Source organism: Hemiscyllium ocellatum, chromosome 18 (assembly GCF_020745735.1).
Source record: "Hemiscyllium ocellatum isolate sHemOce1 chromosome 18, sHemOce1.pat.X.cur, whole genome shotgun sequence".
Lineage (NCBI taxonomy): Eukaryota > Metazoa > Chordata > Chondrichthyes > Orectolobiformes > Hemiscylliidae > Hemiscyllium > Hemiscyllium ocellatum.
The window spans coordinates 16,618,351-16,641,068 of NC_083418.1; the positions used below are offsets into that span (position 1 = coordinate 16,618,351).

Genomic DNA, 22,718 nt, shown 5'->3' on the forward strand with positions numbered 1-22,718 from the left:
GATTTGAAAGGGTCCTGAGGGACAACCTTTTCACAAAGAGGGTGATGGATATATGGAACGAGCTGCCAGAGGAAGCGGTGGAGTACAATTCCAACATTTAAATGACATTTGGACTGATAAATGGATAGGAAAGATTTAGAGGGATTTGGGCCAAATACAAGCAAATGGGACTAGTCCAGTTTGAGAAACGTAGTCAGTGTGGATGACTTAGACCGAAAGGTTTGTTTCCATGCTGTGTGACTCTATGACACTATGCTGTCATCTTCATCAATGCCTTTATGACCTCTAGCTTTTCTTGGCATTATTTTAATTAGCGCCTGCATGGCTGTCACCAGGTTTTCAATGTGGCCATAAATTTTGGGGGTGTGAGAGGGTGAGTTTTGTTTCTGTTGTGCCACTGGGAACAACACTACTGAGACTTGGCACCTCCTTCTTCTGGGGTACACTGCATCGCCATCTTGGCAAGGTCACCCGTGTGAGAGATACCTGAGCATGCCCGAAACAACAGGCTCGGCATTATCCTGGCACCGCATAACCCCAGCAGACACCAGAAATTGGAGCAAATGGACCACTGAACAAATTTGTATGTCATTTGCTTTAACTGGTCCCTCGTGGTGGGGGGTGAGGTGGGGGTGGGTGGGTGGGGGGGTGGTGAGTTGGGATGCAGGGAGGTAGGGTGTGGCCACAAATCTATTTCAATTCTAGAAACAGTACCTCCATTTTTTTGCAGAGGGATAAGTGGTTCCCTGTATTAATTCAACCCTGCTGTCAATTGGTCACACAAGACTAATTTCACAATGATCCCTTTCCTTGCAGATAGCTTTTCTCAATTCAAGTTAGCTAGGCTTCTTTCTATTAAAGAAAGTGTGGATTTATTAGCTGCTAAACATAATGAAAAGCAAAACACAGATTAGAAATGTGAATTGAGTGAAAGAAAGAAGTTAAATAAAGATATGTATATCTGGGTTCTGTGAAGAGAAGGCTATTAAGTTGGATGATAATGGTCATGCTGATGTAAGTAGTGAAATACTTCATTTTAAGTTTCTTGGCTCTGAAAGTTAGGTGAAAGGCTGATTTCCTTATTGGCAGTGACTTCACAGGCTTGCCTGACTTCCAGCATTAAGTGAGCAAGAGTCTTTCCTTACCTACAGTAGAAAGGCGCCTACTGACAGTCCCCAAGCTGGAGCCACAACAAGACATCAGCCCATTTACCAGCACAGACCAAAGGTTGCAAGTGGTTTTTAATCCATTTTTTTTGTATATTCTTGGGGCTAAAAAGGTAAAAAAAAAATGCCTGCCCATCTCGTCCCTCGCCTATGTGAAGGTGATCCTTACTTCATTGAAGGCTCCTAGCCTCTCTCGTCTTTCCCACAATAACCATTAATCCTTCCAGCTTTGCAACAGTCAACCTGGAACCTTCTCTTTGAATCAGCGTTCACTTTGCCGCATATTAAATATTATTCAATGCAGCTTCTCCAAAAAGGGAGACAGGTCACCTTTAAAGACAGAAAACTGACTGTGCACCATCGAATCGATCCTGCAGAGGTCAGAGGCTGTGAACTGAATTACAGAGACTTGACCGCATCCCATAAGGACAGTAATGAGGAGACAGCACAGAGCTCACATGTAGCCTATATTTGTCTCAGCCTGGTGTGGCCAGGTCTAAAGATCCTAACTCTGACATCTAGAACAGAAGGCAGACCCACATTTCAGCTCACTGGGTGTTAGGAGTTAAGAGATGTTGACTGCATACCTTATTTTAGGGGATTTTCAGCTCATCCCTTAGAAACAAAAGAGAAGGACCAAAGCATTCAGTTCCTTGAGGTACTGGAATTAAATCTGAGATATTTTGCTGGTATTGAATTGTGGTTTTCGATTACTTCAATCATGTCAAATAGACGTGCTGTAAGTTGGGAGATGAATCTGATTCGCTGCCAATAACCCAAACAGCTTGCACTTCATAACACAATTGGCCACACAGTTTCTTCAGCTGAACTTTAACCCCACATTGGCTAACATCAATGATCAAAATTGCATTATTCATCCTGGTCAACATTTAGCTCTAGAAAGGATATGTCTATCTTGCTGCCTAATCCCCCAAATAAGGTATCCATCTACTTGTTGCAGTTCAGCTCTTGAGAAATGTGGAGGTGTCTTTTCAAAGTAAAGAGAGTAAGAAACTAAGCTGCTTTTTGTTCTTGATCGCAGTTCAATCCACATCCGAGTGCCACCATGGGAAGTCTATCAGATTGCACATTGTAAAAAGTAAGTGCATTTTTTTCATTATTGACAGAAATGTTTCTTTTATTCTTTACTTGCCTTTCATTCATCATAAGATTTTGATATTTCTCATCAAGAGCCAAAACCTCATGTAATTCAATTGAATCAAGATGTCAAATATCGCACAAAGGAACATCAGACTGCTGTACTTAAGGGGGGAACTGCAATCAATATCTTATTCAGGTTGCTGGGCAACTCAGAATGCATGCAAACAGCCTGTATAAATATTCTTATCGTGCAATTTGCAGCACAGCATGTCACCAGCCTGGAAAAGCTGGGAAGCAGAGTAGCTCCCCATGCGATGGAATAAAAATGGGGGATAGAAACGGTTCCTTGGAGCTCAGAGCACTTAGCCATATTGCTACCTTAACAGAGGCCCTGAAGTACGTTTGCTGAGCGGTTATACAGTGTAGGAAGGCTGTGTGTTATCTGTTGTGAGGAAGGGTTAGCTGAGAGAACGTGATAAAGTTCCTAAACTGAGTAATGTTTGTGTGGGGAGCTGTTGATCAGAGATTGGGGACCTAATTTCCAGGACATTTGTTTGACCTCTTTAAGGATAGCAGATGCTGACATTCCAAGCCCATTTCTGGCAGATCACATTTTTTGTGGATGGGGGAAGGGTGCAGGATATGAAGGGAGGCTGGAAATGCAAATGCAATAGAACCGTTTGAAATGAGACTGAGTTTTGCTTCAATTAGGGTCCTAGCCAATAGCGTGGGAGTCATAAATTTACAGAGAACACATAAATGTTTGTGAAAGGTGAATAAGGCTAATGAAATATTGTTTTCTGAGTTGTTTACATTCTCTATTCTTTAAAGATACAAAATGGAAAATTCTCAGCTTTCAGTTTGGGTTACAGAGCAGGTTCTTGCTTCTGGAGTGTATTGACTTACAGGCCATCTGGTATAGCTTCAAAAAAAAAACTAACAACCCTCGGTTCTTGCAGTTTCTATTGACTACAACGTTGACATTTCCCGAAGGTTGTGAAAAAAATTGGATCCATTCTAAATGCTTGGCTGAAATTCAAAAGTTCTAAAATCCATTTATGGCAACAAAAAGTGTAAAGTTGACATTTTGCTTGAGAGTTTTAAGAGGCTTTTAAACGATAAACTGTCTTGGCTTAGAAGTCTATTCTTGCAAAAAATTGACCATGTAATGAAAATTTGACATTTTCAATATGTTTTGAAAATGAGAGTTCTTTTTTTCCCAGTAGACTGTGCATGAGTTATTCTAGATTTGTTAGATTTGTTTTTCAATTACACATGTCTCTTTATGTCTGTCCTTTCTGAAAGCTTTGGAGGTGACAACGAGACATTGAGTGCATGAAGGGATGAATGATATGCTGGGGCATTTGGGGTAGTGACAGAATGAATACTGATGGCTACAAGGCCATATTCCGTTTATAAAGTCATAATGAAACCTTGAAGAACCAAGATAGGTATTTTTTTAACCATCCCACCTCCGCACCCACCCCCTCAACAGCCATTTCTGGAGGTGGAGGACCTGACTCACTCATGACCTGACCCTTGGAGGTCATGATCACCATGGATGAAGGACAGGGGAGTGAGATTTTGGATAAATAGTTCACTTCTGGTTGGCAAACTGCAATTAGGTGGAGTACCATTGGGATCAGGACTGAAGCCTCAACTATTTAGGTTCTATATCAATGACTTGGATGTAGAGAACTACCGAATTGCAGCCAAAATGGCTGATGATATAGATAGGTCTGAAAGCAAACTGTGAGGAAGACACAAAGTGTGTTCAAAGGGATGTAGATAGTCAAAACCTTGGCAGGCATTGTATAATGCAGTAAGTCTGAAAGGACTTACCTGTGCCCACACCTCCTCCCTCACCTCTATCCAAGGCCCTAAAGGAGCTTTCCACATCCATCAAAGTTTTACCTGCACATCCACTAATATCATTTATTGTATCCGTTGCTCCCGAAGCGGTCTCCTCTACATTGGGGAGACTGGGCGCCTCCTAGCAGAGCGCTTTAGGGAACATCTCTGGGACAGCCGCACCAATCAACCACACCGCCCTGTGGCCCAACATTTCAACTCCCCCTCCCACTCTGCCGAGGACATGGAGGTCCTGGGCCTGCTTCATCGCCGCTCCTTCATCTTCCGCCTCGGAACACTTCAACCCCAGGGCATCAATGTGGACTTCAACAGTTTCCTCATTTCCCCTTCCCCCACCTTACCTCAGTCCCATCTTCCAGCTCAGCACTGTCCCCATTACTTGTCCGGACTTGTCCTACCTGCCTAGCTCCTTTTCCACCTATCCACTCTACCCTCTCATCCCTGACCTATCATCTTCATCCCAACCCCCACTCACCTATTGTAGTCTATGCTACTTTCTCCCCACCCCCACTCTCCTCTAGCTTATCTCTCCACGCTTCAGGCTCACTGCCTTTATTCCTGACGAAGGGCTTTTGCCCGAAACGTCGATTTTGCTGCTCGTTGGATGTTGCTGAGCTCTTCCAGCACCACTGATCCAGAATCTGGTTTCCAGCATCTGCAGTCATTGTTTTTACCCTGCTGGATTGCAAAGGCAGACTGCCCTAATGGAGCCACCTTACACCTCACACTTCCATCTCACTTGATATCACAGCAAACATGGATGTATTAAAGCTGATCTCTTCATCAAAGTTATTGTTATAGATTATAAATAGTTGAGGACCCAGTACTATTCTGGGCAGTACTACATTATTGATAGTCTGTTAATTTGAAAATGGTTCATTTAATCTTGTTGCTTATTCCTTTTGCTGTTCTAGATTAGTGCATTATTCCCTGGACCCATGAAACCTTATCTTGTGCGATCACTTGTTGTATGAAAGCACATCAAATCCTCCATTTACAGGTCCTTCTTTGTCTAAGCACCACAACAAATGCTCAAAAATCTTAGAGATTTGTCAGTCATGATCTCCATGTCACAAATCATATTTTCTGCCTAACCATATTATGATTTCTAAATCTTCGATTATTATTTCTTTATTTATTGATTCAGCTATGTTCCAGGCAAACTGATATTGAATTCAATGACATAAGTTTGCATCACATATCGACAAGGTGATTAAGAAGGCATTTAGTATGCTTGCCTCCATTGCTCAGAGCCTAGAGTATTGAAGCTGGGATGTCATCTTGAGGTTGTACAGAGTAATTCTGTGTCCTGTTCTAGTCACCCTATTACAACAAAGGTATTAATGCACTGGAGAGGGTGCAGAAGAGAATTAGCAGGATGTTACCAGGAATGGAGGGCTTGAAGTATAGTGGGAGGCTGGAGAGGCTGGGACCCTCTCAGTGGAGTGTGGGAGGTTATGGACCTTATAGAGGTTTATGAAACCATGGGGGGTATAGTTAAGGTGAATAGCAGGTACCTTTTCCCAAGGGTGGGGGATTTCAAAGCTAAAGAGTATATTTTTAAGGGGACACAGCAAGTGGCTTGTGTGTAGAATGAACTTCCAGTGGTGGATGCAGCTCCAGTCACAAGGTTTAAAAAAGTTCCAATAGGTTTAGGTTAGATTACTTACAGTGTGGAACCAGGCCCTTCGGCCCAACAAGTCCACACTGAGTCTCTGAACAGCAACCCACCCAGACCCATTCCCCTACATTTACCCCTACACCTAACACTATGGGTAATTTAGCATGGCCAATTCACCTGACCTGCACATCTTTGTGATTGCGGGAGGAAACCGGAGCACCCGGAGGAAACCCACGCAGACACGGGGAGAATGTGCAAACTCCACACAGACAGCTGCCCGAGGCAGGAATCAAACCCGGGTATCTGGTGCTGTGAGGCAGCAGTGTTAACCACTGTGCCACCGTGCCACCCCATAGCTTATGAATAAGAAATGTTTGGAGGGGTATGGGCTAAGTGCAGGCAGGTGGGAGTAGTTTAGTTTGGGATTATGGTCAGCACGGACTTGTTGGACCAAGGTACAAAACATTGGGTCCTTTAGATTGTTCAATTTCATTGTTCTTTCCAATATTAATTTCGTTCCCTTACTGTGCTGTGAAAATGTTTACAAATTCTCAGTGAACAATCTGCTTTTTTATTTATTTATTATAACCAGTCTAGCATCCTCCTTATCACTCCCTTTACCTTCACATATTTAGAAGAACCTTTTACTGTTGGCCTTGATTTACCTGACAACCTCGATCACATCCTCTTTTTTCTGCTCATTATCTTTTCTTCGATTCTCAATTGCTTTTAAAGCTCTCAGGCTGTTAGGGTTCCACTTTGGCTCACTTCAGTTTCTGCTGCTTTATGGCAAGTGGAACCATTGCCAATTTGGGATCTGCACTTCTGTTGTACTAAACCCAATTTTGTTTGGATTATGAGAAGCTGTCAACTATTTTGCTGTTCTATTGACTGAGCTGTTGTGTACTTTCGTTTGAGTTATTCGTGGGATTTTTTTTCATCCCTAACCCCCTTTAGATTCTGAACTGAAAGCCAATCTCAGTTCGAACCTTGTGTGTAAATAACCACATTTACTGCAATCATCTTGATGTGACACAAAACTCAGAGTAGTAAAATATCAAGATGCACTAAAATCAATGATGACACATAAAGAAATGTGGATATCGACCTGTAAAGAGCCTTTTCCTCTGTATTGACCCAACTTCTGCAAATTCATCAGGTCGTGAGGTGTGTGACCCATCCGCTTTGAATGAAAGATAAGTCAGAGCTCACGAGAAAACTAAATGGGACAGATGGTCAGTTCTGTCTGGTAGTCGTAACCCTAACTCTAATCCGAATCCTAATGCTAACATGAACCCTAAACGTAACCTAGACAGAACCCGAAACCCACCCATACCCTATAATAAGTCCCAACCCCAACCTTAACCCTTAAACAAACCCTAATCCTAACTAACCCCATCCCTAACCCTAAACCTAACGCTGATCCTAATTCTAACCCTAATCTTGACCCTAACCATAAGGCTTACCCTAACCCTTGCCCTAACCCTTACCCTAGCCGTTACCCTAACCTAACTCTATTTAACCCTAACCCGAACCCGAACTCTAAACCTTATTCTTACTCGCGTTAACAAAACCCTAGTCTAACATTAACCATATCTCTAACCATAACCATAAATCTATCTTATCCTAACCTTTTCCCTAACATAACCCTATCTAAGTCAAACCCTTACCCTAACTCTAACTGAAACCCTTACCCTATCTACTCCTAACCCTTACCATATCTAACCCAAACCCTAATCCTTACCCTAAACTTTACCCTCTCTAACCGTAACCCTTACACTAACCCTAACCCTAACCCAATCTAACTCTAATCCTAACCTTAATCCTAACTCTGACCCTATCTAACCCAAACTCTTACCCAAACCCTTACCCTAACCCTAACCCTGACCCTATCTAACCCAAACTCTTACCCAAACCCTTGCCCTAACCCTAACCCTTACCCTTACCCTCACCCTTACCCTCACCCTATTGCAGATGCAACTTTTGTTTCTGGGCATTTAGAAGATGGGAGGAATTGCGAGACATTAAATGTCTCTCTTCCCTGCAAAATTGGGATTCTATAAATCCCTGACTTGTATCCTAAACTGTTCCAGTATTTATCACAATGCCATATGATGCTGGTGGAACATCAACACCATGTGAAATTTTGGTGTGCGGTGCACTCAGGCACCTCCAGTGCTAAAGCCTGGTCAGGGCATGTTAAGAAGAAATTGTTGAGGAAATGTATTCCTGAATTAGCACTTTGGAAGTTGGGATGGGTGTATAGGATGTGGCATAGGGAAAATGGAATGAATGTGGGAACTGACTGGATTGGATGATGTTGCATCCTGAGACAATTGAAATTCTCCTATTCAACAGATTTTAGATGTAGGAAGCTCTAGACACCTAAGGCTGGGAACACTATAGAGTTCTAACTAGGGGGAAAGGAGTGTCTATGATGGAGTGAAATTTTTTGCTGCTGTTAGTCGCTCCACAATCTCTCCTCCGGAAACCCACAATGTGGGGTATGTCACAAATGCCAGACCATTTCTGCGCTGACAGACAGAATGCTGCTTTGTCTCGGCTGCTGTTTATCAAAGGAGACATTAAACTGATGTCTCGAAGGTGATTATAAAATATTCCATAACTGACGAACAGCAGGGCATTTTCGCTGGTATTCTGGCCCAACATTTCTCTCTCAGACAACAGGACTCCAACAGATTATCTGATCCTTTGTCTCATTGCTGTTTGTGGAACATAGTCACGCAAAAAAATCAGGTGTTACTGTTGCCCGTGTTGCAGCTGCAACCGTATTTCAAACATGATCAAGTGACACACTTTGCAATGTCCTGAGGTGCTGTAAAAATGCAAGTTATTTCTTCACTTAGTGATGTGTTTGAAGTGTTAACTGGAGACCCACACTGCATTCATTTCAGAGTGAGTGTGGGACGTTTCAGGCCTAATACCTTGTTTATCCTCTGTCTGCTGACTTTGCAAATCCTGCCAGCATTTTCTGAGACAAATAAACTTATAAACTCCAATTGGACTCTTGAAAAATGATCAGTTTGCCATCAAGACATTGAACATTGGATTATATTGATCAGTAATAATTCTTGTTGCGATATCTATGCTGTCCTTGAGGACAATTTTTCAAATGAGTTACAGGACCTGTAGCAGTGCCTCTGTAATTATGTTAGTTTCTCCATTGTGGTATTTTTCATGATTCTTCTGGCCAGTATCATGGTTATTTAATTTAGCTTTTAATCCTTTCTGTTTCCTTCAAGAAGGGAGGTCCATTTATATTAAAGCTGAAAGTTGTTAGTGGCAGAAGCTATATTTAGAATGCATCACATTTATTTTTCCAATAGTTCTGTTAAATTTCAGAAAAAGCGATATGAATAAGATCTGGAGGCTACGATAGTGTGGATCTTATATCTAATAGAGATACAGAATAACAGGGTGTTCTGGTATGATGCGATGTACATGAGGATGTGAGGCTTGTGATCTCTACCAGGGTCTGAGGTATAATGCCTCACACAATCTGGATGGTGTGATATCAGCCCGTTTGTTAGTGTAGCATGTAATATCAAATAGTGTGTGTGTTTGTAATGCCCTGGACTCTTGGCTTGGGTTTCATTGTAATTATTTAATCCTAATTAATAACCTCAATGGCCGGCTATTGCTGTTCAGTCTGTAAGGATTTGTTCATTTTACTATTGACGAGGAACTTCGATATTTCATGCTGTGCTTTAGTGTGTCATATAGCAAAACTAACTGTGAAGCACCAATTAATGGCCATGAGGTTGTTGCTTGCACAACTTTGGATGACAAAGCATCAAAGATATGGTATAACTTCTTGCTGGATCAGGCAAGCTGAAAATAAAGATCACGTACTGTTAATGCATTGAAAACAACCTCATGGTCTAGTGGACTGCAATGTGTGCCATGTCTGTGCTGTGCAGCGTCCATTATCAAATCACTATTGAGAATTGCTGTTGAGAATCACTACAGACCTTAGTTGGGAGGTGTGTTTTGCTGACGTAGTGTGCCCATTATCAATGCTGACATGACTGAGAATATCCCACTCAAATCATGTGCAGTGCAGCTATAACAAGCAGAGTGTCTAAAGGTGGCTGAACATTCAACATAGTAAACCTCAATGGATATCAGATTCCACAGCTTGAGCCATAGAGTTCTGGACTTGGTCAATCTCAAAGCTGTTAGCACTCTCTCTTGCTATTTTCCTAACATCGTATCTGGAACGTCGACAGCCTGACAAATCAGAAACGGTAACTTTCAGAGCATCTTGAAATGATTGGCAGTAATTGTACTGTTTGTAAAGTGTACTCACTATTGCTATGTTAAGAAAAACAACAGCCAATAGTTGCATAACTAAAATCTCTCAAACGACAAACAAGACCAGAGACCACTTAATGGTGATTGGGTGATACTACTTGAGGGATAAATATTAAGAGGGTTAGAAGAATAACTTACCCACTCTCCTTTGAATTTGTCCATTGTATCGTTTAAAGAGAAAATGACTATACTCTATCAGATCATTTGAAAACCAAAATCTCCAGTAACATAGTCCACTCATATGTCATAGTTGATTATGTGCTTCAGTCCTGGGGGGGTCCATGTTAAGACTATTGGCTGCAAAGATTGTCACCAAGTCAAACGGTACAGAAGAGGCCCTTTGGTCCATCAAGTCTGTACTGACAAAAAGAAACCAACACCAATTGGATGACAATGTGGATGATCTGATGAGTAAATTTGTAGATGACATGAAAATAGACAGTGAGGAAGATTATTAAAGGAAACAGCAGGATATTGACCATTTTGAAATTTGGGCGGATAAATGGCAAATGGAGTTCCACGGAAGTGTGAAATGGTGCATTTTGGGAGGTCAAATGCAAGAGGAAAGTATACAGTAAATGGCAGGGCTCTTAGGAATATTGATATACAGAAGCCCATATCGCCCTGAGAGTGGCAACATAAGTGGATAATTAGCTGTAAGGCATGCTTGCCTTCTTTGGTTGAGGCATTGAGTATAAAAGTTGGCAGGTCATGTTGTTGTACAGGCCCTTCGGCCCTTGATGTTGTGTCAACCTCTTATCCTACTCTAAGATCAAACTAACCTACATACCCTTCATTTTAGTATCTTCCATGTGTCTATCCAAGAGTTGCTTAAATGTCCCTAATGTATCTGACTCCGCTACCACGGATGGCAGCGCATTCCACACACCCACCACTCTCTGTGTAAAGAACCTATCTCTGATATCTCCCCTAAACCTTCCTCTATTCACCTTAAAATTATGCCCCGTCATGATAGCTATTTCTGCTCTGTGAAAATGTCTCTGACGATCCACTCTATTTATGCCTCTCATCATCTTGTACACCTCTATGAAGTCACCTCTCATCCTTCTTTGTTCCAATGAGAAAAGCCCTAACTCCCTCAGCCCTTTTCATAAGACATGCCCTCCAGTCCAGGCAACATCCTGGTAAATCTCATCTGCATCCTCTCTAAAACGTCCACATCCTTCCTATAATGACTGCAACTGAACACAATATTCCAAATGTGGTCTACCAGGATTCTGAAGTGCTGCAGCATAACTTCATGGCTTTTAAACTCAACCTCCTGCAAATGAAAACCAACACACCATGCACATTCTTAACAACACTATCAACTTGGGTGGCAACTTTGAGGGATCTATGGATGTGGACCCCAAGATCCCTCTGTTCCTCCACACTGTCAAGTATTCTATCTTTAATCGCGTATTCTACATTCAAATTCAAAATGAATTCAAAGTGAATCACTTCACACTTTTCCAGGTTGAACTCCACCTGCCACTTCTCAGCCCAGTTCTGCATCCTGTCAATGTCCCATCGCTACCTACAACAGCCCTCCACACAATCCATAACTCCACCAACCTTCGTGCTATTGGTAAACGTAGTAACCCCACCCTTCCACCTTCCTCATCCAATTCATTTATAAAAAAAACACAAAGGGCAGAGGTCCCAGAACAGATCCCTGTGGAACACCACTGGTTACTGAGTTCCAGGCTGAATACTTTCCATCTACTACCACCCTCAGTCTTCTATGGGCCAGACAAGTCTGTATCTAGACAGACAGATTTCCCTTTATCCCATACCTCTTTACTTGCTGAAAGAGCCTACTACAGAGAACCTTCTCAAATACCTTGTTCAATCCATATGCACGACATTCACTGCTCTATCTTCATCAATGGGTTTTGTCACATAGAATCATAGAGTCATAAGAAGCTATTAAGATTTGTGATGCATGACCTGCCCCTCATAAAGCCATGCTGACTGCCTCTAATCAAACTGTGTGGTTTTTCCATAAATCCTGTTTCTCAGAATCCTCTTCAATTTGCCCAACACAGACATAAGACTGACTGGTCTGTAATTCCCAGGATTATCCTGATTCCCTTTCTTGAACAAGGGAGTAATGTTTACCACCCTCCAATCATCTGGTACTACTCCAGCGGACAGTGAGAATGCAAAGATCATCACCAAAGATGCTGCAATCTATTCTCTTGCTTCCTGTATAAAGCCCAGGGGATTTAGCTATCCTTATGTTTTTTCAAAGTTTTCGCACATCCTTGTTCTTAACATCAAGCCTTTCAAGCATATTAACCTGTTTCACACTGTCCTCACAAACACCAAGGTCCCTCTCAGTGATGAATACTGAAGCAAAGTATTCATTAAGGATCTCCCCTCCCTCCTCTCTTTCCAGGCTCACGTTCCCTCCACTATCCCTGATTGGGCCAACCCTCACTCTGGCCATCCTCTTCTTCACATAAGTGTAGAATGCCTTAGGATTTTCCTTAATCCTAGCTGTAAAAGCTTTGTTATGCCCCTTGTGGCTCTATTAAGTCCATTCTTCAGTTCCTTTCTCGTTACCTTGTAACCCTCTAGAGCCCACTCTAATCCATGCCTCCTTAACCTTAAGTAAGATTCCTTCTTCCTCTTGACTAGATGTTCCACATCCCTTGTCACTCAAGGTTCTTTCAACCTACCATCCCTTCCTTGCCTCAGTGGGACAAACCTGCCCAGTATTATCAGCAAGTGCTTCCTAAACAACCTCCATAATTTTTGTCATGAATTTCCCTGAGAACATCTGTTCCCAATTTAGGCATCCCAGTTCCTGGCTAATAACATTGCAATTCCCCCTCCCTCAAATAAATACTTTCCCATGCTGTCTGCTCCTATCCCTCTCCATGACTGTAGTAAAGGTCAGGGTGTTGTGATCACTATCACCGAAATGTTCTCCCACTGAAAGATATGACACCTGGTCTGGTTTGTTGCCAAGCACCAAATCCAATATGGCCTCCCCTCTCGTTGGCTTATCTACATATTGAGTCAAGAATCCTTCCTGGACAGACATGACGAAAACTGCTCCATCGAAACTATTTGAACTAAGGAAGTTCCAATCAATATTAGTGAAGTTAAAGTCACCCATGACAACAACCTTGTTACCTCTGCACCTTTCTGAAATCTACCTCCCAATCTGCTCCTCCATGTCTCTGCTGCTATTGGGGGACCTGTAGAAAACTCCCAATAAAGTGACTGCTTCTTTCCTGTTTCTGACGTCCACCCGCACTGACTCAGTAGACAAATCCTCCTCAATGACCTCTCTTTCTGCAGCTGTGATACTATCCGTAATTAGCAATACCCCTCCCCCACCTCTTTTACTTCCCCCTTTATCCCTTTTGTAAAATCTAAACCCTGGAACATCCAGTAACCATTCCTGCCCCTGTGATATCCAAGTCTCTGTAAGGACCACAACATCATAGCTCCAAATACTGATCCATGCTCTAAGTTCATCACCCTTATTCCTGATACTTCTTGCGTTAGAATGGACACACTTCAAGCCATCGTACTGACTGCAATTTTGACCTATCAACTGTTTATCCTTCCTCACAGATTCTCTGCACGCTATATCTGCCTGTTCACCAGCTACCCCATCCTCTGATCCGTAGCTGCGGTTCCCATCTCTCTGCCAAACTAGTTTAAACCCTCCCAAAGAGCTTTCGCAAACCTCCCTCCCAGGATATTGTTACCCCTCCAGCTCAGGTGCAATCCATCCTCCATGTACAGGTCCCATCTCCCCCAGAAGGTATCCCAACAATGCACATACCTGAAACCCACTCTCCTACACCAGCTCTGCAGCCACATGTTCAGCTGCACTCGCTCTCTGTTCCTGGACTCACTAACCTGTGGCACCGGTAGCCATCATGAGGTTATACTCTGCTCGTCCTGCCTTTTAGCTTCCATCCTAACTCCTGATATTCACTTTTAAAGTCCTCATCCCTTTTCCTAGCAATGTCATTGGTACCAAAGTGTACCATGACTACAGAAACGTTGGACAGACTTGGAATGTTTTTGCTCGAGCCTTGGGGGCTTGCAAGTACACAAAATTATGAGAGGCTTGGATAGTTGGAGTCTTTCTCCCAGGGGGGAAATGTCAAATACTGAGGGGCACATGTTTAAAGTAAGAGTGGGGAAGTTTAAAGGAAATGTGTGAGAGACAGGTTAATTACACAGAGGGTGGTCGGTGCCTGGAACACACTGCCAGGGGAGGTGTAAAAAACACAGATAATAGCAACTTCTAAGAGATATTTAGACACACTCATGAACAGACTGTAAATGGAGGGATATGAACCATGTGCAGGCAGATGGGGCTTAGTTTAGAATGGCATCATAGTTGGCATTGACATGGTGGTCTGTATCTGTGCTGTACTGGTCAATGTTCTGTGCTCACTGATCCCACTTTCTCACATTAGGCCCATAGCATTGAATGTTATGACTGTTTCTTTCTGACTCCAATTAGGTCTCCTCTGAACTGCATGAAAGACTTTAAAAGACTTGAAGTCTCTGAAATTAAAATCAATCCTTGATTATCCTGAGCCAAAAACAAAGCACTGGCCTTCAATCGTCACCCCCACCTATCATAAGCCATCACATGATATACACGTATCCATTAACACTCCGAGGGACCATGTTCTCTGCACATGCTCAAAGTTCGGTTCCACACAATCGGGATAGCCCAGTAGCTCAGTGGTTAGCACTGCTGCCTACCTGCTCCAAAGTAGAGTTTGATTCCACCATTGAGTGATTTTCAGTGCGACATTTGCACATTCTCCCATTGCCTGCGTGGGTTTTGGTTTCTTCCCATAGTCCAAAGATGTACAGGTTAGGTGGATTGGCCAGAGTAATTGCCCATAGTGTCCAGGAGTGTGGATTAGCTATGGGAAATGCAGGGTTATGGGTTTAGTGTAGGGCGTACACCTTTGGAGGGTCGGTGTGGACTCAATGGGTTGAATAGCCTGCTTCCACACTGTAAAGAGTCTATGATCACCTTGGATAACTGAGAGAGTATGTAGCAAGGACGTTGGAAGAGGTGGGACGATAAATGATGTGATGTTTAGAGGAGTGTCAACCCATCAGCTTTTTTCCATATGCCACTACCTCCAAAGTCCTCCTATCAGGCCCCAACAGAAGAACACATTGGTTACCACATCCTGTGTTGCATGTTTCCAGCCTGACCACTCTTGCTTGGTGACTCACCATATGCAGATTTAACCTTAATGCAACTGTCTGAGGTGTAACCAGTGTAAGTATCTCAGCTGGTTGTTGTGAGTGTTGGATCAAGAAATGGGATTTTATTGTCATGAGACTCATTAAACTCTTCCTGTTCACCATCCCTTGTCAGGTGCCAGTTTTTGGGTATCTGAAAGGCGATGAACACAAAGGTAGGTTTGCAGTAAAGGAACCAATGTGACCACTGCCTAAGTCAAGACTACTCCAATGATGGTGAGTACCAGTGATGGTAAGGACATGCGGTTATCCACCAGTTGTGTGCTGCTGTCTTCAGTTCTTCGCCATCTTGTCCTGAAAGAGAGAGGCAAATGTCTTTGTCAGCCTAATGCTCCTTGTTCGGATGATGGTATCTGTTGCCTTCCAATAGCTGACAGTGAGTGTGAGATGTGAGATGTAGGTGTGAGGCTTGTGACAGTGTTAAATATATGATGGGATGAAATGAAGCTCCAAGTGTAAAGTATGAGTCATAATTGATGGAGATCTTTCAGAAACGTGAGATGCTGGTGTGTTGCAATGAGAAGACTGGGAGAGATGATGCCCCAGTGGCCTTACTACTAGAGTATAAATCCAGAAACACAGATAATTTTCTGGGGACCTGGGTTTGAATCCATCATGGTAGATGGTGGAATCTGAATTCAGTAAAAATGCTGAATTAAGGATCTAATGTTATTGTTGTAAAAACAAATCTGTCTCCTTAAGGGGAGGAAACTGATGTCCTTACCTGTTCGGGCAATAAATGCTGTCCTAGCCAGTGATCCCCACATCCCATAATCAATTTTTTTTTCAATTAGATTAAATTAAATTCCCTACAGTGTGGTAACAGGCCATTTGGCCCAACAAGTCCACACCAACCCTCTGAAGAGTAACCCACCCAGACCCATTCCCCTACCCTATATTTACCCCTCACTCATGCACCTATGTTTTAAGTGTTTTACTTAATGGATATAAAAATTGTGTCTAACCAAGTTATTAGAATTTCTTAGGGATGCAACTGGAATAAAGGATGCTGCTGAATGCAGTAGGTTTGGTTTCCAAAGGCAATCAGTTAAGTGCCACAAAAACGGTTAATGTGCAAGATGAGGACCCATGGAATTTGGGAATGGGGAATGGAGGATTAGTTAATAGACTGGAAAATGGCAGTAGGAAATAGGCACTTTCAAGCTTGTGAATGGTATCCATTGCAATGTTGCATGGATTAGTGCCGGGGTGTCACCCCATTACAATCTGTATTCATCCCTCAGGAGACGGGGCTGAGAGTAATGCATCCAAATTTGTTAACAATGCAAAGCAAGCTGGGAAGGTTAGCTATTAGGAGTAGCTTGGACTTTGTGATAGCCAGCTTGCTGCTTCTGCAGGGTGGATAGAAGGTATACTTAAGACCCTGCAGAACTCCCAAGGTAGCATACTCTACATTGGAATTACCCAGGAAATTGGACATTCCAAAGGGCAATCCATCTGTATTTGGAACGCTCAAAGTACAAATCATTGTAATCAGAGAATTTTGGAGGGCTCTATTGCAATTAAGCTAGTAGATATTAAAGAAATGTTCGACTATTAAATATCTAATCAATGTACTCTCCAACTACCACAGTAAATCCACCCCAGACCCTGATCTAACACATCCCATCTTTCCCTGCCACTGGACTCACCAGATATCCTCTGCTAACACTCAATTCTCCCCCCACTCTCAGGACCCAACACCAATATCACTCCCGGGACCCAGGACCATATTTACTCCCTTGGGACCCAGCATCTACTTCACCTTTCAGGATACTGCAACTCCCCACCCTATCCCAGTTTCCCGAGGCTTGAAATTCCACTCCCCCACCATCCGGCATCATGGATATCTCCCACCCAATTGGAACGATTGTAAACAGTCAATTACTTATCTGGCACCTTTCCCACTTTGTGTCCTGGTGCTCCACCCAGTTTGGCATCCAACCGGCCTAGCACCCTTTGCACTCTATCCACCTGCCACCTTAGGTACCTGGTTAGTTGGCACATGACCACATGACATTCTAATCTCATACATATACCTTGCCCTTTCACTGGAGTGGTGAAAGTAGTTGCAGGACATTTAACTCCCAAAGTAAAGCAGGTACTGCTGTGAAGAAGGGGTATCCCATCCTCCCTAGCTTCGCACTTCCCTCCACTACAGGGGCACAGTTGGATTTAAGGTATGCTACACATTTCTGCTGGAGCTGTCGTCAAATCTCCTGCAAGAAATGTGGAGCTGTTTCTTAACAACAAGATAAAACTATCAACAGAGTGGTGACCTGACCATGTTTACCACTCCCTTTAAAAGTCAAAGTGTTTGCAAAGAATTGAAGGTAGCTTCATAAAGTGGACAGCATTGCGACACTTGGTTGGAAAGTGTGGGGGAGTCTGAGGTTATTTGTTTTGTGAATTAGAATAGAAAAGCTGAATATTACTTTAAAACATTTTTTAAATGGTGATGTTCAGAGACACGTAGGTGCAAAGGAACACAGAATGTTAGCACGGAAATACATCAATGACTAAGAAACCAAATGGCACATTAGCCTTTATTGCAAAGGGAACACGCTACAAAAATATGGATGTCTGGCTAGAATTGGTGAGACAACATCAGGTGTGCTCTTATTTCTGTCATGGTGCTGAATTTCAATCTGTTTCTATCAGGTGGATTATTCAGTAGCACCTACCTCCCTCTCGATCAGAAGATTAGGGGTTAAACCTTACACCAAGACTCAGATATAAAAACCCAGCAGATGTTCCAGGACTGAGTGAATGTTGCATTGTCAGGTTGAGCAACCTCTTTTGCCTTTTGAGTTAATAGTTAAAAACCACCTGGTACAACCAGAGTGGAAATCCTCCCATTGACCCGACCAACATGACACACGGAGCAGAACTGATATACTTACTGTCTGTCGGATAATGTTGCGCAAAATGGCACCTATAATAAACTGTTGCTCTTCAGAAAGTTTAATGGAATGAATTATATGGCAAGTTAACATAGCACTATACAAATTCAAATATTATAATTTGTTAGTTGTGTGCAGTGAAATCTCAAAGTACAGGAATCCCAAAGTTTTCCGTTTTACATCAAACAGGGTTATATCCCAGCAGCCTGGTGAGAGACATATTGATTATACACGTTATTCAAAAGCCTCTGTTTGTTTGACTCATTTGCACATAATCTCTGGAAGTGAGAGGCCAATGTTCCAGCACATTTTGCCATGACAACATGGATTGGTGTGAAGGTAGTGTGACAGGAATTGAATTTCATTTCAGCGGTGGCTCTTGCCTCAGAAAAGTCACCATGAAATCAATATTTCGCAATGTTTAGTAAGAATATATTTGGAACTGTAATATTAATTCCTTTTTTATTCATACATGGAATTTGGACATTGCTAGCTGGGCCAGCATTTATTGCCTGTCCCTAGTTGACCTTGAGAAGCTGGTAGTGAGCTGCTGCCTTTTTGCTATAGGGAGGGCATTCCTGGATTTTAACCCAGCGACAGTGAAGTTATAGCAATGTATTTCCATGTCAGGGTAGTGTGTAGCCTGGGGGGGATCTTGCAAGGGGTGGTGTTGCCATGTGTCTTCTGCCTTTGTCCTTCCAGATGGAAGTGGTCATATGTTTGGAAGGCGCTGTCTCAGGATCTACAGTGTTCCTAGCACTGACCTGCTCTTGTAGCCGTTATCTTTAAATGGTTAGTCCTATTGAGTTTCTGGTCAACAATAACTGCAGGATGTTGATAGTGGGGAATTCAGTGGTGGGAACAGCATTGAATTTCAAGGGGCGGTGGTTAGATTGGCTCTTCCAGGCTTTGGGAGTCAGGGAATGAGTTACTTGCTTTAGGATTCTAAACCTCTGACCTGCTCTTATAGTCATTATGTTTATATATCCTGTCCCATTGAGCTTCTGGTCAATGGTAGCTCCCAGGATTGTTGATAACAGGGTATTCAATGTTTTTAATAACATTGAATATCAAGGGACAATGGTTAAGTTCTCTCCCATTGGAAATGGCCACTCTCTGGTCCGAGTGTGCTGCAAATGTTACTTGCCACTTGTCAAACCAAGCCTGGATATTGTCCAAATTTTGCAGCATTTGGACATGGATTGTTTCAGTATTTGAGGGGTCACTGAATGGTACTGAACATGCTGTACATTCAGGTGAGTGCCCAATAGCATATCTTATTGAAGTTGAGTATATCTGTATAAGGGATTGTAAGAGTTGAAAATGTGTTGCTGGAAAAGCGCAGCAGGTCAGGCAGTATCCAAGGAGCAGGAAATCAACGTTTCGGGCATGAGCCCTTCTTCAGGAAATCCCTTCTTTCCTGAAGAAGGGCTCATGCCCGAAATGCCGACTCTCCTGCTCCTTGAATGCTGCCTGACCTGCTGCGCTTTTCCAGCAACACATTTTCAGCTCTGATCTCCAGCATCTGCAGTCCTCACTTTCTCCTAAGGGATTGTAAGAGACAACATCTCTGGAACCTGACAGACTCAGGTCTCAGTTTGAGCTGATCTGGCATCACTGTGACCTAGCTCCTTACCCACATTAATGAGTAACTATTCTTTAAGCAAAGATAGAGTTAACCCTTCATCTATTTTTACAGTCTCTACATTCTCCCTATTATTCCCTCTCTCTGTGGCATTTCACTCAAAGGAGATAGCATTTATTCCTGAGCTTCCGGGGAAACATACACACATATGGACACATTTTATGCAGAGTTTTCTGAATATGTGAAGCAGATTTCATTTCCTTCAAATATAAAATGTGTGAAAGTACATTACAGAACAGTCAAATTTGACATTATAGAGTATAATACAAATATTTCAAAGGAGTGTGTAAGATGCCTCGATATCCTTGCCCCACAAGTCACCTTTAGAATGTAGATTTGTATGTCATGTCAAACATTCTCCAGTTCTGAAAGTCTGAGGAGTTTTCTATGATTTATAGTGCACTATAGCAGGAGGGACTTGAGAATTGACCTTTACCCATTGAACGTTTGCAGCAGCTGCTCTCATCAGTCCCTCAGCACATAGTCTTGAACATAAAATGTGCCAGTCTGCAATACTCAGTCATCCACAACTCTGTCCACTGGGATACTAGCTACATTTCAGGCAGACCAAAGAGTCTGTTTTCATTGAGTTGACAGTCCTCTGGCCATAGTTCATGTCCATTTCCTTGGGAACAGAATGTTGAGCATGGAATTCTGCATTTAGGTAGCTGCTCGGGATGAACATCAATAAAAATCACTGCATCTCTTTCTATTCATCAATGAGGTGGACAATAACCATTGCCATACAGGACATTTCTCTGGGCATGGAGGAACAATGTGACAGGTATACAATACAATATACATTGTGCTGATTATTGGAAATTTCCAGTAATAAGGTATTCTACTAAGCTCAGGGGACCATCTGATAAGTTTCACCACCTTCTTGGATCCTCAAAGACATTGCATGAGGACCACTTTCTGCTGGACTTGTCGTCAAAGGTGTTTTCCTGAGGAATAGGTGGAATGTTACAGTCCAGTTGAGCTGTGCAGGAGGTCAGAGCTGTGCTACCCAACACAGAGGAGATATAGAACATCAGCACATAGCGACACTCGGGAACAGATTACTCCATCCTTTCAGTAGGCAAACCCACTTTGGGGCAGGCAAAACTAGAGATATGTAGACCTTCAATTCAAAATTTCACATCAGTTTCTATCAGCTGCTGTTCAGAGGATAAACAAAGCTCAGTCAAAGTCATTTGGCCTTTTAACTGCCTGCTCAATTGTAAGCTTTCCAGTAATTGATACTTTCACTAAGGCAGGAAGATTTCTAAAGTACATGTGAGATGTGTCAGATTATCCAGTTTGTGAACCTTGGGGGAAGCCCATTGTGGAGTCAAAAGCTTTATAACAGGTGAGATTCAAAGAACTTGAAAAAATTCAGAAGTCATAATGTAATCGTCTATGATAATTTAAATTTGCTTTTCACAAAGTGATTAGGGCTCAGTCATTAGAAGGTGACTTTGAAATTGCCTTGCATTGTGTAAGTATTTGCTTGCATTAGAGTACTTTGTCCAGTGGATAAAGTGGTCTTCTATATTCAACAACATTGAGAATATGATTTGAATGTATTTTTTGAATGCTTTAAACTTTGATTAATACATTAATAAAAAGTTCAGACATTTGCATAGTCTAAAACTCAGAGGTGCTTGGAATGTTTTGAATAATTTTGAATAATCTCCTCATCTTTTGAAATATAAAAGTCTTCTGATCTTTTGAAATGTATGAACTGATGTCTGGTCATCTCCACCACCAGCTTCAAAGACTCTTGGGCTCTGGACGGTTTATTGATTCAGTTGTGCAATTCTCATTGTAAATTCTGGATTAAGTTTCGACTCCAACTGATGGATTTAGCTTAGTAGGAGCTCTCAATAACTATGACGGGAATAGCTAGTTTTGTGTGATTTACAGTTTGAGTGTCAATGGATTAAAAAGTTTTGAGGTGGTTTTTGAGTTGCTGTTTTCTTACATTACTAGAATTTATGGATAATTGAAGTGGTAGAATTTTTGTTAAGGGGTGTCGGATGAGCAATATGTGGTCAATTGACAGTTTTATGAACTTTTAGTAGGAGCATTTTCTCAAATAGACTTTGAATGGATTTTTTTTTTTATTTCCTGAATAGTTCAAAGCTTCCTATTGTTACTTTATGGCTGAAGAGTTCTAGACTTGGTGGATGCAGAGTGAATGGTTATGTGGGAATGGGGGAAATGAGAAAGTATGGGAGGGCATGGAGATATCAGAAGTAAGGAGGGATAGTGGTGAGGTGTAGGTGGGAGGTGAAGGGTTAATGGTGAGGGCTGGATTGTAAGAGTCATGCTCAGAATGGGACTGATAGCCCTATGAATGAAGGTGACCTTTCTGCCTCTGCATCCATTTAGCTGTGTCCTAACCTCAGGCCTGCATTGGGAGGCAATGGCACTGACTTCGTCCGTCTCTGCCTCCCTGGAGTGAAAATACCATGGTACCGTGAGTGCATTCAGAACTCCCCACCACAATATTGGGAAACGGAGCTCTAGTTTCTAAGCCAATGATAAAAAAAATCAGCTCTAATGCTTGTATCCTAAAGTCTGTGCAGAGGATGAGGGTGACATGGGGTATGCTGTCCTTCCCTTCCCAAAAGCTTTGTACATCATGTGCCTTGGAACATGATCCATTTCTGAAGATAGCACAGGAATAGGCCAGACTCGTGATAACCAAGTTCTTAGTTCTGTTGGAGGTGGAACATGTGGAACAGTAACACATTGAACATGTGAATTAAACATACTTTACACAGAGGTTCATGAACGTGTAAGGCAGGAGGTGTACATGAATC

General features: G+C 42.4%; 1 protein-coding gene across 2 annotated transcripts in view; it reads left to right on the top strand.

Annotated features, from left to right (window-relative positions):
• LOC132824140 (tetraspanin-18-like) overlaps positions 1–22,718 on the top strand; it is a 186,531-nt gene that overhangs the window by 37,210 nt on the left and 126,603 nt on the right. For both annotated transcript variants that reach the window (XM_060838393.1, XM_060838394.1), the window contains exon 2: positions 2,209–2,265. The gene's annotated coding sequence lies outside the window, so the exon portion shown is untranslated. The remainder of the gene's footprint in view (positions 1–2,208; positions 2,266–22,718) is intronic.